Here is a 12,008-nt window from a genome sequence, read left to right on the forward strand (position 1 = left end):
TAACTACATAAATACAATTATATATTATGGAAAGTAAATAATACATGGAAGAAATTAAAGGCTTTTTTTTTTTACACTTTTTTTTTTTTTTTAGTCATCCCTGCCAGGGCCCCGCCGAAAATGTTTGAATTGGGCCCCACACTTCCTAAAGCCGGCCCTGGCTGGACATAAGGTACCTGAGTGAAGCAGGGCTGGGGAAAGGCAGAGGAGCTGGGGAGCTCTAGCCTGGAAAGCCCCCGGCTGCGGCCTAGCATTGTGCTAAAAGGTACTGGGGAGTGCAGAGGGCAGCCCAGGGGTAGGCCAAGGCAGCAGGTCCAAACCCTCCTCGCCAGTGATGAGTTGGCTGATACTGCAGTCTGCCCCAGGATGTGGGGCTAGACAATGACAGGCAGTAGCCATATACTGAGGCAAGGTGGGGATAGAGGTTGGGTGTTCCCTGGGGAGGGGAGACTTTGAGAGAAAGGGGTTTACTGCCAGGGGGCAGCACCCCATGTAAAAGGGCACTGGGTCCAGGGAGGGACACGAGGGCCAGAGGACAGGTGGATCACCAGCCTGCAGAGGGCGCTCCAGAGCTGAATCGAGCTAATTCCGAGACGTCACCAGCAGGAGGTGCCGCAGGGGTGAGTCTGCCCATCTACAGGTCTATAAAATCATGAATGTTGTGGAGAAAGTGAATAAGGAAGTGTTATTTACCCCTTCACATAACACACAAACCAGTGGTCACCTGATGAAATTAATAGGCAGCAGGTTTAAAGCAAACATAATTAAATACTTCTTCACAAGATGCATGGGGGAACTCGATACCAGGGGATATTGTGAAGGCCAAAAATATAAGTGGGTTCAAAAAAAGACTTAAATAAGTTCCTGGAGGATAGGTCTATCAATGGCTGTTAGCCAAGACAGTCAAGGATGTGACCCCATGCTCTGGGTATCCCTAAAGCTCTGACTGCTAAAAGCTGGGACTGGACAACAGGGGATGGATCACTCAATAAATTGCCCTGTTCTGTTGACTCCCTCTGAAGCACGTGGCACCAGCCACTGTTGAAAGACAGGATGTTGGGCTAGATGGATCATTGGTCTGACCCAGTGTGGGCATTCTTATATTCTTATTTAAAGTGTCTTTGACCATGCTGGATCTCGACACAGCAGTACTTGATAAATTAGCAGCTGTCCATTCTATAGATTATCTCAAAGAAGAAATCTATGAGGGACAAATCGACCTTCCTCAGCTGGTGGAAAGCACCACACATGGCTTATTGCTCTCTGAAGGGTGAGCGGTATGTGTGCCGGTGTAATGTTTTTTTATGTTGTTACTCCAGTGTGTGGTCACTGAAGTTTGGACCAGCTAAATGAGCCTGGTGAGTTAGCTGCTACCATCTCATGTCCTGTAAAGTTAACCCAATGGAGAATACCTGCTAAGAGGGTAACCTATAATATGAATGGTCAATCCTGTGTGGTTACTAATAGAACAACCCTTACATATGGGAACTGTGTATGTAACGTCATCATTTCAAACTTTTGTTTTACATGACAAAAAGCCATAGTTTGATTGGACAAACAATAAGTACTCTCATTCCAGTGTTTAGAGAGACATCTGTGATTAACAGCAAGCCAGGTTCTCAAGATACCACTGAAGCTTTTGGTCCAAAGTTTGATGTGCACATTCCCCTTCTAACATTATTGTTATTAATAAAGGCAATCAAGCTTTATTACTATTTAATTGCTACCAGCTAAGATCAGACCACTAATCCATTTTATGATGGAAGGTAACAGATCATATGCAGGAACCACAGGTCACACAGTGCAATGTTGTATCAATCATAGCACACATCATAACACACATAATGAGTCTGCATAAGGAATACAGTAGGTATCACTGTGATAAGTGCCTTAGAATCACCAATAGATAGAATATTATTGTATTTATTTCTGTAGGACCTAGGAGTCTTAGTCAGGGACCAGGACCCCCATGTGCTAGGTATTATACAAACACAGAACAAAAAGAATTACCTAGTCAATCTCTTCCACCTGTTGCTGTCCCCTTAGTATCCAGAGGTAGTAGGCTGTTTCCTAGCCCCAATCCCATAAATCTTTAGGCCAAAATTTTCAAAGCTGGCTGTTTAAAATTAGCCTCCTAAAATCATCTGATTTTCAGAAGAACAGATTTCATTAAATTTAATGCAACACCCCCCAAATTTCATTAAAGTTAATGCAAGCTGCAGATGCTCTGAACCTTTGAAAACCAGGCCACTCATGTTCAGATACCTAGATATATTGATTTAGGAGCCTATGCTTAGGCATCCAGACCTGAAACTTTTGGCCTATAAGACTTAGTCCCTAATATTTAACCTCTTCATAAGTGAAATTATATTTGCAATTTACAGCACGGCAAGCAGAGGAATGGGTTATGTAGTTATGGCAGTAAAATTCCTGTCTTTCCCAAGCTAAATAGCAGTATCAAGACTCCACCTCTTCCTTGCTTTCTCCAGCAAAAGGAGTCTGAAATGCAGGTATATAAATGGAAGCATTTCTATTCATTTCCAATGGCCTCTGCTTCTGACGAAGTGGAACGCTAGAGTCTTTCATTCCTAAAGAATTAAACTGAAAATATGAATGGCCTTGCTGCTATTAAAATTAGTCTTGTTCATTTATTTCAATGGCAGTAACTGCCATCCCTTTTCTCTTTGATTTTCATATCAAATCAACTTGACAGAAAGAGAGAGAGAGTGAAACATTGGACCTGTAAGCGCATTATTGGATTGACAGAGACCCTATTAAAACTCATTTAATCAAGATTCCAGATGCTTTGAAACAATGAAACAAATTTCCTAAATGAAACAAATTACAAACACATACACACCCCACCCCGAGAAAAGTTGCTGGGCCACAGAAATATATATATGAAAAGGATTCTCCCCTGATTATTTTTGTTTTGTTTTCTACTTGTCTGTTACTATATAATACTTGTTTTTTTATTACATATGCTATAAGCAGATAGAGAACGATGCAGAAACAAATTTGGAGTTTGAATGGACTGCTGAGTTTGGCTGCTGACAATCACTCAATGTTGAGCTGCAGTATTCTCAGGGATGAACTATAAATGGAAATACTTTGTAATATAAATTTCAATGGCCTAGCAATTTTCTGGAAAGCAGCTGGGATCTTGATTGAAATAGTTTTAATAGGCAGATTCTGTCAATCCTACAAGCCCAGTTTTTTCCCCAGCTCGCTCTCAAGTAGATTTGGTAATAAGAAAATCAAAGTGAAAGGGGTTTATTTATATGAAATGCAGCCCAATGCACAAATATTCCATCTAACTTTATTTCAGTGATTTTGCATCTCTAATTTAATAAGTGATATTTTAACATAGATGCCCAACTTTTTTCCCCCTACTAGTCGTTATAATTCACTGGAACTATGACATCTTTTTGTTGGTACTTCTGAGAGCCTTAACGACATTGTCAGAAGTCTGAGAAAGGAGTGTGCAAAACAGAGCCAGAGCATTTCTTCCATGACATTTTAGCTCCAGCAGCAGCCAAATAGTATTTAAGAAAAAAACAGAAGAACCTACAGCTCTTCCTCACTGATCTATAGAATACAAATAGATATGTAAAAACTCAGTGCAGCAGGGCTCCCTGGGAAGTTGTTATAATGAGAGTGAAACCCAGTGATCCCTGCTCCTGATGTTGGCGATATTTCTAACCTTCATTCTGTGCAGTCATTCTTTGGGAGGAAGGAGAAAGCCTGAGAGAGAGTTGGCCCTGGGATCCTCTCCTGGGTAGGGGAGTTGGGCAAGAGGTCAGGAGAGACAAAGCAGCCACTGGGACTAAGTGGCACAGGCAGCAGGCTCCAATGGTAAGCCTGGATAAATGGCCAGATCTAGACTTCCAGGTAGGGAGCCCTGGGAAGTGTTCAGTTAAGGAAAAAAGCAGAGGAAACAGAGCAGATAAATGGTGTGAAAGGTCAAATTAGAGGAGGTGGGGTACCTTGGTTTGAATGTATAGCTTTCATTTGGGTTTGTTAAGGGGAATCTAGGGGAGGGACCTGGGAAAGGGGTGAACCTAGAGAGATTGTGGGGGAGAAGGCCTGAGACAAAACACAGTAGGAAGAAGCCCAGGGAGCCAGTACCAAGGAGTTAGATGGACCAGACTCTGGCTCCCGATGATTGGGTCCCTTGTCTAGAACATGATGTAATGGGAGGGCTTGTTCCCCAATAGCTAACAGAGAAGGTGGCATGAAGCCCCTCTGCTATAAGGGGATAAAGACAATGGAAAGCCCTTGGAGAAGTGTGAGAATGATGCGGCCTGGAATTGGTGCTAAAGACTTTTTGTGGGGACCTTTGGACTTTGTTACCCCAAAAGGGGTGGACTAAATCATGATCTGGTTGGGTCATGGGAAGAAGCAGACCACTGGAGGAACAGAGCAGCTGTCAGAAGGCGATGCCAGATGAAGAGAGAACTGCTATGCCACTCCCAGCCACAAGGAGGCATTCTATCCAATGAGTCCATCACACAAATTTGCAAGATTTTCAAGTATCAAAACAAATCAAGTTTGAAGACTGTCAGTTCAGTAGTTTGAAGTTATGAGCAGGTGAAGGAAGCAAATGTATCCTGGATTATGAGTAAACCTTAACTCTGAATGAAAAAGTTTCAAGTTGCAAAATTCAAAATGTTTTGTATTAAATTTTAAAACTATAGAATGTACTTTTTTCCAACTTGACATTTTTGTAGATCTTACTGAGTCTTAAAAAAATCAAGCCAAGTAGAAAGAAAATCCAGGATCCTGATATTGACTATCCCATCTGAGAAAGCATTTGCCAAATCTAGATGTCTCCTCTCTTTAAAATTGCTGAACTAATTTCTTTCAAATCTAGCCTGAAGTTTAAGCAATAAGATCTTTAAAAAGAAGAAGAAAAAGAAAAGATAACTGGTTATAATTTAAAAAATTATCAATGCTTGTGAACAAATGTTCAGAGGATTAAAGGCCTACTGCATCTGCAGAAATATATATACTACTATGTAATTATATTTTTTGCATGCAGTTACTGCAGTTTGCATTTACTGATGGATATCCTACATCTATGTCTGCATTCACTGCAATATACCACTGATTATCAGTCTTTGGAAAACAGATATTAATGAACACCACCAACAGTCCTGCTGGCCTTCTCTTCTGGGGGAACTGTAAAATGACTAAGGGCTGTTCATTTATTTGATTGATATGTCTGTATCTGCTGTGTTTGTTGTTATTTCGAAATAAGTAGGACATCTCATACAATCTTTACAATAAAAGCATGATATAAGAAGGAGGGAAGCTGCAAAGACAAGCCCTAAAGAAAGCAGCAGCTCTCCATTGTGAAGCAGCATCAAACTTTATGGTGCCACCTGTTTCTGCCCAAATCCAGCCAAAACAATCTCCTAACCTGTCTGTGGAGAGGCATATGGAACACAATGGTGCCTCAGGTATCTGGGGGTAGCCATGTTAGTCTGTATCCACAAAAACAACAAGAAGTCTGGTGGCACCTTAAAGACTAACAGATTTATTTGGGCATAAGCTTTCGTGGGTAAAAGTGAAATGAAGAAGTGGGGTTTTTTTACCCACGAAAGCTTATGCCCAAATAAATCTGTTAGTCTTTAAGGTGCCACCGGACTCCTTGTTGTTTTAATGGTTTCTCAGTCAGAGAAGAAAAGAGAGCATTGTTTCTCTGTTGCAAGCACTTGGGTCTACTGTTGAGGGAGGTTAGTTGTAACTAGACTACTTTCTTTCCATGCAAAATTTCTGAGTAAGCCTCCCCCACCTTTCACCAAAAAAATCTGGCTGATGCTGGCTAACAAGTATAGTTGCTAACAAACAACTAATCAAATACTTGTGCACTAGCTATGTTGCTATATGGCTGTGAGTGCCATTGCAGATCTATTTGCAGTATAGGCTGTATACCAGTTGTTTTAGGATTGGTGAGAGGGAGATAAGGAATCCACCTTGCTACTAACAAGGTTTTTCCTTCCATTGTTCTTCTATTATGTCTTCTGTATGAAAAGCAGAAGAGAGAAACAAACAGGCTATTTCTGCAAATCTCTAGCTGTCTCTCCCCAGTTCTAGACTCTTACTAGATACATTAAAAATTGCAACACAAACATAGAAAAAAAGGGCTGCCCAGAAATATAGCCTACCATTTCCTTAACAGCCTTACCAACACAGAGGTGGGGGGAAAGAAGGCTTTACAGCATTTTCAGAAGGTTAACAAATGTGTGCTCTGGCAAACCAAGCTGGGGATTGAGTACCACAAGCAAGGACCCCTCATAGATCTCCCTGCCAGCAGCCCCCTTCTGTTGATAATGAGAGGGTGCTCCAGCTGTAGCACCTCTACTGATTTCAGCTGCGGAAGTGTGTCACAGGGAGAGATGCTGTCTCTCAGGTAGCCAGATCCCCAAGCCTTTTAGGGCTCTACAGATTAAAACCAACACCTTGAATTCCACCTGAAAGTTTCTTAAAAGCCAGCACAGATGTGCAGCTCCATTCACTAAATGGGCTGCAGCATTGCAACAAATATGGCTAGAGCTTCTGACACTGGTGAGTAGGGTTAACTACTAATAGTTCATGACTATTCTAAAAGCTATGTTGTCAAGAAAATTGACCTCCTGAATTGTATAGCCCTTGGTTGCTCTTAACAGCCCACTCTTATGATTGAAAGATGGTGAATTAGTATTCCAGGCATGATATTTGATTTTCATTTATTCCCAAACTGGTAATATGATTAACTAATAACAAATAGACTTATTGAGTTGTTTCTCCTTCCAGACCAATTAGATAAAGTTTAGAATGCCATGGGATACTAAATCCTGACACCGAAACTGATGTTGAATATCAAAGGCTAAACTTTGTCCATTAAAGTTTCCAGGTGTTACTGCAAAATGGCAAAATCCTGTTACAGTCTAGCATACTATTAATAGTAATGATCATCTTCCAATTATCTGTTTTGCAGTGGAGATCTACATTAGTGGATCTGACTGGGTTGCAGGTCTGCTTTGATATGAGTAATTAGAGAAGGGGGAGGCCTCATTTCTTGGGAGACAGGGAGATAAGTGGATCAGCAGGTTGGAAACAGAATATCTGTGCTAACTAAGATAGGTAAATGGTCAGTAAGTAAGACAGAATGTCTGTACTAGCTACAATACACCCAGAGAACCATTTACACTGGACATGTAAGATGAGGTAAAGAGTAAGTTGTGCATGGCTAGAGGATGTTGTACAGGGATTGGTTCCTACCAAGTAACCAAGTCAGTCCCAAAACGTGTAATGCAATGTATAGTAATGCTATGTGTCTGTGTAAATGTATATAAAGGAAGAGGTTTTCTCTGTAACTTTGGATTTGTGATGTATCCTGCAGCCACCCCCTGGGATGGAGTCTGATCAACTCAGTGTAGCTTTGCTGTATGCCTCATAAAGATACCTGAGAGACAAAATCTGAAGTCAAACTGAGTACTTGAGAACAAGAGTAGAAGGAGGTCTCCAAGGAAATGCCAACAGGGATTCCCACTTCTTTCTCCTGCTCCATATGATCAGTACTCCATCATACTTGCCCTAGATATGGGACAAGAAGTTAAAGTTTGTGGTTTCATTTCAGAGCTCTGTACATAGTTTCCTGAGTCTTCCATTATTCCCCTGCCTAAACTTGCACAGAAGACCACATCCTAATTGGGACTAAGTATATAAAGCCCTTTTTTTGTTTGTGCAGAAGAACTGGTGTCACAATAGATCATTGTAAAAGTCACTCCACCAGGGATTATAGTGAACACGATTTTGCAAAAAACTGCACATAGAAAAACAAAACTGAAGATCACACAACTCCACTACTTGGGCTCTCCATGGAGTCATGTTTATAACAGCCATGGTGAGATCTCCAAAGCTCCCTCTTAGCTACCATCTAATCCTGTAAGCTCCTAAAGTTGCTTACCAACTAAGTTTTACAGTGAAACTTCCCTGGGCACCAAAGTTTCTACCTCAGAGCTTGAGACGCTGAATTTTAAATTGTCCAAATAAACCATTACTCCTGTACCAGTGATGGAGTGTGCCAAATAATAGCCTGAAGCAACTCTGCTTGGCTGTTAAAGCCTTGAGTTAATTGGTTTATAATAAAACCAACAATTCAAACTTAACTGTAATAAGCATGGTTGTGCCTATATAAACGCTGATAAAAGAGGATGTGTTGTTGCATTACAGTTCTCCTGTGATAACCTGGGCCAAAATGTCAGCTGGCTTCCTTAAAAACACCTGCAATATTTGTGCATGCATCCACTTGTGTGTGCAAAACCCTGCATTTGTGCACACAAATCTAGTGGAAATTGCCCTACATCCACTTGCATGTGAAAATACAGATCTGTATATACATAGGGCCACCACAAGGTCTCTGCGTTAAGTCCTATCTTGAGGGCTTAAGTGGGACATAAGTGTGGCAAAGGGCTGTGCTGGCCCTCTGCACAGGGGTGAATTTCACCCTTACAGAGGACATGCACATCTTTGCAGACACAACAGTGACACTTGGCTTTGAAAATTTGTCTCTGTACATGTCCGACATGCATAATCTTACCCCTTGCCTCAGTGATGATTGATATCAACTCCTCACTGGCTGTTCCTGCTCTGGTCTCAGTATATAGTTCTATTTGTATGTAACCCTTCTGCCGGGCCGAAACGATAGAAGCAAGGGCCGGGTTCAATACATAGGGGTCCCTTCCCCACAACATAATGCAAAACCAGCTTGAGCCCCCACCCAGTGACCTGGGAAAATCTTACACACACACCCCTGGGCGCCTCGAGGAGGCAATACTTCCCCTCTCGCAAGCACAGAGTCTTGGTGTAGCAGAAAAGGTTTAATTACATGATAAACAACAAGCATTAAATTGGGAAAATACCTCAGCTAGAGTTCATAGATCAAACTGTGAGCAAAGACCCACCCCAGCAAATTGGGCCGTGTCCTTCTCTCGGGGCCCTTGAGTCCAGCAACCCCCAAGTCACCCACAGTCCGAAAAGTCCCACAATCCAAAAGTCTCTGTCCCGGGTCAGTGCAGCCCCAGAGTTCAAGAGTCTCTCTGCAGAGGTCCCCCTCCCCAGCCTGGGAAGAAAAGGGCACCTTATGTGGTTTCGGGGCCAACTGCCCTGCCTCTTCGTGGGGATCTGCTTCCACTAGTTGTCCCCGCAAACAGCTCAGCTCCGCTTGCTCTGTGGGCTGCTCCACCAGCTGTCCTGTGAGCCACTCCAGCCGTCCTCGCGAGCTGCTTGGCTCCACTCACCCAGTGGCTGCACAAACTGCTCCACTCCGCTCTGCCAGCTGCTCTGCTCCACGGTATTGCTTCAGGCTCCCCCACTCATTAGCACAGTACTCAGTGCTCTCAGCTCAGCAAGTCCAGCTTTTCAGTGATTTCAGCTCTTAGTGATTCCAGCTCATAGTAGGGGAGCCCCAGTGCCAGTGAGTTCAGCTCAGTAACCTGTATCTAGACTCTTAAAGGAATCAAAAAATTAAATCTGACATTCCACAGTGGAGAGAGGCATAGGTGGAACTGGTGCTTCTGGCTCACACAAGAAGCCTGCACCACCCAGTACAGATATCTGTCCCCAGCCTCTCTCTCTTGACTGGGTTTTGGAACCCATGTCCCTTGTCTAGCAAGTGCTATTTAGTTGGCAATGAAACCCTCTATCATAAGACAGTTTTGTAGTTCCTCATTTACTTAATCGGGATGACAACATTTTATTGCTCCTGCCCCAATAACAATGAAATTGGGGCTCCCACAGCTGTGAAAATAACCATCCCAGGCTGCTGTGTAGTATACTAAGTGGGGTGGGAGTGCCAATGCAAATAACTGAAATGCTAATGCAAATACTTGAAACTTCTTTCTGCACTCCCCATAATCTACCACCAGATGTCAGGGTAGAGCTCATCCTGACTCTGCTTACATGTATCAATGTAGTTCTTCCTGCCCTAATTTTTTCCTCGCAGATTTTTTTTAACCATTACATTCTTTCTAGGATCATGACCTTCTGGAGATTTTTGGTGAGTTCATCATCCTAATATTCTCAAACTCTCAAATCTCTCCTAATCATGAATATGACCTGTGTCTTTTCATAGTGCCTTGGTTTTAGTTAGCATGAATTAATTATAACACTTACCAAAATGGAAAATTTCAATGCAATTGACTTTGTAATTTCATCTACCTGCTTTTCTTGACCTCTCAATTAGAGATGCCTCGGCTTTCAGACAAATAACATTATTTCAGAAAAGTCTCATTAATATAACAATACTGTATTTTGTTTTTCTTCTAACACTATATTGTCCATATGTATGATCTATTGTTACTGTGCTCATGTTGAGTTACTGTAGGCACATATAGTGCATCATCACTGGACCATTATTTTGCCAGATCAAGGCTGCTAGCTTGCCCTCTGAGAGCAGTCTGTAAGCAGATAACACTTTTGAAATAGACAGAGGGATTTATGCTAAACCTCATTTTAATTATCACGCATAACTTTAGGGATCTTTTCAAAATGGTCCTTCATTAAGTAATTTTAATACATTGTCTCATCAGATGAAAGATTTAAAGTTGAATATGTCCAGAGGCAGAAAATTTTTTATTACTATTGTTTAAATATTTGTATAAAACCCCAGTTGTACTACTTGATTTGTATTCATTTTATTAATCAGACCTAGTTTTAATGCATTCCTTTCTTGTTTTCTCTTCTTCCCCTCCAAATCTCTCCTCGGCTGCTTCTCTGGGACCATTTTAAAATTTAACTTAGCTATCTTAGGCCCTTAGCTATCTTAGACCCTTAGCTATCTTAGCTAAAGGTGTTTAGGTGTCTAACTTCCATTGATTTCAATGGATCTTTGAGGCTCTGGGCTCAAATATAGTTAACGTGAGAATCATGATAGTACTGTAGTTCCTTTGGCCCAAGCAGTTAGCCAGTATTCCGGGCAGGCGTGGGCTCAGGGCTGGGACAGGGGGTTGAGGTGCAGGAGGGGGTGCAGGCTCTGGCTGGGAGTGCGGGCTCTGGGGTGGGGTCAGGGATGTGGGGTTTGGGGTGCGGAAGGGGGCTCAGGGCTGGGGTAGGGAGGGTTGGTGTAAGAGGGGATGCAGAGTGCAGGCTCTGGGAGGGAGTTAGGGTGCAGGAGGGGGTTCTGCCCTGGGGCAGGGGGTTAGGATGCAGGGGAAGGTTCAGGGTGTGGGCTCCAGACAGGTGGTGCTTACCTCAGGTGGCTCCTGGTTGGTGGCGAAGCAGAGCTAAGGCAGGCTCCATGTCTGCCTGGCTCCGTGCTGCTCCCAGAAGCAGCTGGTATGTCCAGCCCCTGGGCGGATATATGGCTAGGCAGCTCTGTGTGATGCCTGCACCTGCAGGCACCATCCCCATAGCTCCCATTGGCTGCAGTGGCCTGCCAATTGGAGCTGCGGAGTGGGGGCTGGAGGCAGCACATGGAGCTTCCTTGATGACCCCTGTGCCTAGGGGCCACAAGGACATGCTGGCTGCTTCTGGGGAGCTGCACAGAGGGCTAATAAGCAGAATCTACTGTATTTCTCTGGTCCTCAACTTTCTTCTTTTCTTTTAGTTCATGATCAGTTCTCATGAATCACAATGAATGTAGCAAAAGCATCGGTATTCCAGCTTCAGAAATCAGCCCCTCAAGAATCCCCTCATTGTGTTTTTCTCAGGTTATTCCATACAGGTAGCCACACTTGTCCCCATCCACAAAAGGGGCAGCAGTTCTGCTCCCAAATTAGGGTTTATGGGAGATGAGGGCCCACCTCATGGAGGCTCTGTCTCTGCAACAATTTTCAGGGCCCCCCTGGCTTTACCTGGTTCCCTGATAGTGTGGCTTCATTGGAATTGCACGGCTAGAGTTTAATACAACAGGTGTTGCCCCTGGGACACCCCTTTGAGGGTGTTTCCCCAGCATGGAGGGTGCTGCAGAAGAATTAATGCAATTCCAAATTAGGTTAACGCTCTGCTAGCTTTTCTGCAGG

This window comes from Mauremys reevesii, linkage group 2, assembly GCF_016161935.1.
Source record: "Mauremys reevesii isolate NIE-2019 linkage group 2, ASM1616193v1, whole genome shotgun sequence".
NCBI lineage: Eukaryota > Metazoa > Chordata > Testudines > Geoemydidae > Mauremys > Mauremys reevesii.